The sequence below is a fragment of the Vicia villosa genome, linkage group LG3, assembly GCF_029867415.1.
Source record: "Vicia villosa cultivar HV-30 ecotype Madison, WI linkage group LG3, Vvil1.0, whole genome shotgun sequence".
Taxonomy (NCBI): domain Eukaryota; kingdom Viridiplantae; phylum Streptophyta; class Magnoliopsida; order Fabales; family Fabaceae; genus Vicia; species Vicia villosa.
In genome coordinates, this window is record NC_081182.1 from 167,127,442 (window position 1) to 167,134,125 (window position 6,684).

General features: G+C 28.5%; 1 long non-coding RNA gene across 1 annotated transcript; it reads right to left on the reverse strand.

Moving 5' to 3' along the window:
- Positions 1-3,480: 3,480 nt before the first annotated feature.
- Positions 3,481-3,969, reverse strand: LOC131656891 (uncharacterized). The gene is made up of 2 exons (XR_009300362.1): positions 3,904-3,969; positions 3,481-3,770 (listed from the first exon to the last, which is right to left on the reverse strand). It is a non-coding gene; the product is annotated as an uncharacterized LOC131656891 (long non-coding RNA).
- Between the last annotated feature and the right edge of the window lie 2,715 nt (positions 3,970-6,684).

Genomic DNA, 6,684 nt, shown 5'->3' on the forward strand with positions numbered 1-6,684 from the left:
CAGGGGTTTTTATGGCAGAAAGATTATCTAGATGAGACTTCTTGTTTAAAGCCCAAGATTAAGGCTGACACTACTAAGGATAGACAGATATGGATCCTAGACTCTTCTAAGGAAAATTAATGAAGATAAGGGTGACAGAGACTGTCCATGTCTATCATTCCAAAAGGTGAACTCAATATGAGATTGAGACATTCTTAGCTTGTTTAAAGTCTGGTTTAAAGGGTGGAAGAAACTCACCAAGGTAGGCTAAAAAGGTGACTAAAGAACTGTTCTTATGTTTATAAGAAACCTGATGGGTCCTTGTATACAAGCTCAAAAGGATGCCGGGAATGCTTTTAAGAAGCCTGTGGGTCCTTGTACAAAGCCCAAGAGGAGGCTAATCGAGGGTCATCGAGGGTCCTTGTTATAGCACAAGAGAAAGCTATGTGGTTTTGAACTTATTTTGGCTCTAAGCAAATGGGTAAGAGGTTTCACTGGGAATAATTCCTCTTTGGTGGATGTGTCCTAGTTTGTGTTCTAAGGCCTTTTTCAAGATGTTTCACCGGGAATAATTCATCTCGAGGGTTTGAACTAAAGATCTCTAATTAGGAAAGAGCCTTCACCGGGAAGACATTCTCAATCCTAGGCCATAGTCCTATAATATATATATATATATATATATATATATATATATATATATATATATATATATATATATATAGTTTAACTGTCCTAAGGTTGTACACTCAGACGTAGTTCTAAACAATATATAAACAGTTTATATTTGACAGTAATTTAAATGAAAGCTTATAAATTGAAAGCTATAAAGCCTAACCTGGATGGAGTGGAGGCCTTTGAAGATGTATGTATAAAGCCTTACCAGTAACTTGGTTGTTTATTGGCAACAGTTGAATATTTATTATAAACAGTTAAAGGTTTTTGAAAACAGAAGAAGTGAAGATGGACATAGGTCACATAGGTATCTGAAGAGTTTCACCGGGAATAATGCCCTTCAAATACCAGAAGAATGTTTTGAAAACAGAAAGAAGATTTTGTAAATACAGTTTTGAAAAACAAACTATGAAAAGAAAAAAGGTGTTAGGTCTTACACTCTATTAGAGGCCCAGAGATTTATTTACTGCTTACAAGAAACAGTTGATTGAAAATGAAATACTGTTGTTAAAACAGTTTTATTAAAAATAAAATGAAAAGGGGTTGGGACTTACACTCTATTAGAGGCCCAATTTTTATTTACTGGGTATGAAAAAAACAGTTGAAGATATTTCAAATGATACAAAGTTTTGTTGTTTGAAAACCCTGATCGTCTGTTTAACTGAAGTTTGGAAACAGTTTTGAAGATTGACAAAAGTCAACTTAATTAAGGTAAAGACAAAATCTATACCTAATTAAGACCTAAATGATTAGGGTTTTATCACTAAAGTATTTATGAAAAAAAAGTTGAAGATATTTCAAATGATTCAAAGTTTCGTTGTTTGAAAACCCTGATCGTCTGTTTAACTGAAGTTTGGAAACAGTTTTGAAGATTGACAAAAGTCAACTTAATTAAGGTAAAGACAAAATCTATACCTAATTAAGACCTAAATGATTAGGGTTTTATCACTAAAGTATTTATGAGAAATTAGGTTTTGAAAATTCAAGGAAACATGTAAAAAAGTGCTTTTTTGCACTGAGAGTTGAATGGAGAAGTTTTTGTTGATCAACCACAAGGTTATGTGAAAAGGGTGACGATTTGAAGGTGTACATAGTAAAAACGGCATTGTATGGTCTTAAGCAAGCACCAAAAGCATGGTACAGTCGCATTGAATCATATTTCACCAAGGAAGGGTTCGAGAGATGTCCATATGAGCATACTTTGTTTGTGAAGCTTAGTGAAAGAGGTAATATTCTCATTGTTAGTCTTTATGTTGATGATTTAATATTTACCCGTAATGATGAGAATATGTTTAAGGAATTTAAGAAATCTATGGAAAAGGAATTTAATATGTCAAACCTTGGTAAAATGCATTAGTTTCTCAGAGTTTAAGTAATTCCAAATGAGGAAGGAATTTATATTTGTCAAAGAAAATATGTAATGGATTTGTTAGAAAGGTTTGGCATGGAGAAGAGTAATTTTTCAAGAAACCATATTGCTCCTGGATGCAAGTTGACTAAAGATGAAAATTGTGTGAAGGTGGATGCTACAAAATATAAGCAGATTGTTGGTTGTCTAATGTATTTAGCAGCCATAAGACCTGATCTAATGTATGTGTTAAGCCTAATAAGCAAGTTCATGAACTGTCCTACTGAGTTACATATGCAGGCTATAAAAAGAATTCTTAGATATATCAATGGTACAATAAATTTGGGAATTATGTATAAGAGGTATGGAATTGAGAAGCTTGAGGCCTACACAAATAGTGATTTATGGCCCATTTGTTTTGTTTTTTTTTTAAATAATTTTTAAAGTGTTACATAGGGCTTATTTGTTTTGGCTTTATTTTAAATGATTTTTATAGTGTTATATAATTTTGTGAAAAATTTTTTTACAAAAGAAATTTTTTATAAAAGTTTTTAAATGAAAATTTTGTTTAAATAATTATTCTTAAAATGTGATTTTAGGTATTTCATTGGATATCAAAATTTTAAAAAATCACTTAATTTTGAAGGTATTTCAAATAGAGTTTTATAAAAATTATTTTTGAAATACAACTTTTTTTAAAAATTGCAATTTTGACTAAGTTTTGATCTTCAATAACGTGTGATTATGTTATTGAATGTCAAAATTAGTGTTTCATTTTTAAAAAAACGAATATAATTTTTCTTTAATATTTTAAAAAACAGTTTTGGAAAATCTATTTTCAAAAATACACAAAAAAAATTTTCAATTTTTTAAAGCTGAAACAAACAGATCCATAATTTTGTGAAACTTTTTTTACAAAGAAATTTTTTATAAAAGTTTCAAATGAAAATTTTGTTTGAATAGTTATTCTTATAATGTGATTTTTGATATTTCATCTATTTATGAGAAAAAAATTAGGATATTGAAATTTCAAAAAATCACTTAATTTTGAAGCTATTTCAAATAGATTTTCATAAAAATCATTTTTGAAATACAACTTTTTTAAAAATTGCGATTTTGACTAAGTTTTAGTCTTGAATAATATATGTTTATGTTATAAGATGTCAAAATCATTTTAGAAAAAATGAATATAAAAAAACTTGTAATATTTAAAAAAAAACGATTTTGAAAAATCTATTTTCAAAATTACAAAGAAAAAATCCATTTTAAAACTGAAACATACAGGCACTATATTTTTTGTTGTTGTATGGTGTATTGAGTGTTGCATTTTCATATAAACCCAAAATGTGGTCATAAAATTCGGAATAATAATAACAATAATTTCCAAAAACAAATTTGACATGTAGTCAATTTGAATAATTTGGAAAATGAAATAATTCAAATTATGATAATCAAGTAATTTCATCTCATTTTTATAAGAGTTGAATACAAAAGATGAAGCAATCTCACCCTTTCTTATTATGACTTTATGTATTATTCTCATCCAAATACAGCAACTAATCCATTATTCAGTTTGTAATTGAAGGTATTGGACTAGGAGTTTTTTTGGTTGATGTTGGTTGAAGGTGTGTACATGAACAATGGTGGGCAACACATACGACAATAAGTGGGGATGGACATGGAAATTTTTGCCTAATACAATCTTGAGGTGTGTTACAGCTTGAGTCTAACTCCTCTGTCACTCTCACGGCCTGTAATTCCATATGCATATCTACATACACAAATGATACAAGAAAATAAGAACAATGTTGTATAAAAAAATATGAACAAGTTTATTGGTATACGAAGTGAAATATAAAAAGACAATACATCAAAGAAATTCCAATAATAAATTAAGTTTAGACCTGATACAATGATTAAAAATGCCAACAAAAATGCCAATTGCAGAGAAGAATTTCTTGAAATCTCCATTTTTTTTCATTGAATATGTTACTTAGAAGCATGTTTATATAGACTTGGTGAACTCATCTTTAACATTAAATATCATTTATTGATGCATATGAAAGAAAGTGTAAAAAGACTAAATAAGATTTACTAAACTTTAAATATTTTAATGTATGCATGTTAAAATAGACTTGAATTATAAAATATTATATTTAAAACTTTTCCTAAAAAATAATTGTATCATATGCATATAAAAATTATAAAACTTCAAAATTAATTAAAATATAGTCAAACGGTGCTTCCACTTTTAATTTTAAATAATTCTTAAATATAAAAAACATCCATCATATATAATTTTAGAAGGAATAACTACATAGCTTTAATTAAAATATGTTCTTTAGAGTTTTTCATGTTTTGAGATGCATACAATAAAATAAATTTAAATTAATTATATATTATATTAAAGACATATACATATATACATTTTTGACAGGTATTTATAACATATATGATGATGTTTAAGATATAGTCAAACGGTGCTTTCACTTTTAATTTTAAAAAATTCTTATATATAAGAAATTAACATCCATCATATATAATTTTAGAAGGAAAAAATTACATTTTTTTATATTAAAATGTGAATAATAGGATTATTCATATCAATAAGATGGGAACATGTGTGCTTATAATATATATAAAGTAAAAAAGTTTGAATTAAATAAATACTAAATATTTTATTCATGACTTATACATTTTTATGCATGTATTTATGAGGAATTCTTGCATGGAAACACATCTAAATTCATATTTATAGACACATCTAATAAGAAGAGAGGAAAATTTTAATTTACTTTAATTTTAATTTATTTTTTAATTAAATGTATGGGATGGAATGGTTCTGATAATAAAGGAGAGAGACAATTTTGTATTTATTATTTAATTAATTTAAAATTTATGATCAATTGTGTGTAAGACTATTTTTTTATAGTTGTGTCTACCTAAGAATTTTCGTGTATTTATACATACTATGATAAACTATTATGACACATATCTTAATAGGCTTAAATGCAGTTTTGATCTTCTTCTTTGTTTTTTATAACAAAGTAGTCCCCATTTTAAAAAAAAAGCTTTCACATCCTTTCTTTTGAATTTTTTTGGGATTATTTTGGTCCCCTATCAGATTTGACTATGTGACAATCTCATTTATGACGTGGCTTTGGAGATTTTGACCAAGTTTGAAAATCTTTCTTCCACATTATTAATTATCATTTTAATTAAAACAAAGTAAACAAAAAACATTTAAAACTATCATTTTAAAATATGAAACTGAATAAATAAGGAGAGGCTTCCATTGTAAACCCTTCTAACCCACAAGGAATATTCACAATATATACAATTTGAATCAATTTAAAACCATCAACAAGGGTGTCACATCTTCATAAAAGCTTCACAATTAAATGTTCTGCTCCGTAACACGAGTTCTCAAAGGTTTATAATTCAGTTGCTCGTTAAACACAACAGTAGTATAATCAGTTTTCTCGCAGCGGAATTCATAATTTAAAACATATTTAATAATCTTCATAAAACATAAATCGAGTTTCATAATTCACAAGTCATAACTCAAAACATCATAATCCCATGAAACGTAATTTATCAAATTCAAATAACTAAAAGTGAACATAGTAGTTCCAAACACAATAATTCTCGACCCCGATGTTACGTATCAGAGCAAAGCTTCCTTTATCCTAACAAACGGTAAAAATGACTCCACGAAGCTATCCTCTAACTTCGACGAACTATTCCTGAATACCTGTGCGTTACCCGCGTGGAGGAAACATTCAAACAGAAAGGGTGAGTATTTCATAATTATTATATAAGTCATAAGGAATAAATATTATAGTGGTATACAAATAATAAAGTATACATATACTTATACAATGTATCCTCATGCTCCACATACTTACCCACACCTGTACACCATCGTCTATTCACAACCTCATCATACAATACAATCACAATCATCATTTTAATCGGTCACATCACAATTAATCAATCATCATTAACTCGTGCAATATCAGAATCAATGCAATGCAACACCAATAGACTCATACATGTGGTACCAACACTTCACTGATGACTCGCTCATTGTTCTCCAAAGATCCCCACAATATGATCAATTTACGCTTGGAACTAGAGCACTTCACAATATTGCACTCAATCTGCACAATGAGATTAAGGGTCGTCACTAGACCAATGGTTCTATAAACATAATTGGACTATTGTCCTACAAATATGCTATGAATGCATGATGCTTAACGTCACAAAATCAATGACCACGGCTAGTCAACATAGCATCATCATTCATTCACCAAAATCATATCATTATCTCAAATACACAAACTTCATAAACATCTTTGTCAGCTCAACACATAATCATCAATTATCATGTTATCAATAATCACAACAACATTCATCACAATCAAGTATAAAAATACACGAATTTACAAAATCAAGTTCCATACAAATTGTCCTATAAACCTACCCAAACGCGCATAGCAAATTTCAGAAATTTCTTAGAAATTAGAGTAAAATATAAGCTTCCATATTCTAAAATCATTTTTCAAAAATATTAATTTTCGTCCCAGACTTCCATGCTAAGTGGGCTCCCTATCGCGCTAAGCGCATTACCTACTGACTTGACCTTTGTTTTATTTTCAAAAGCACGTTAAGCGATCTCCATC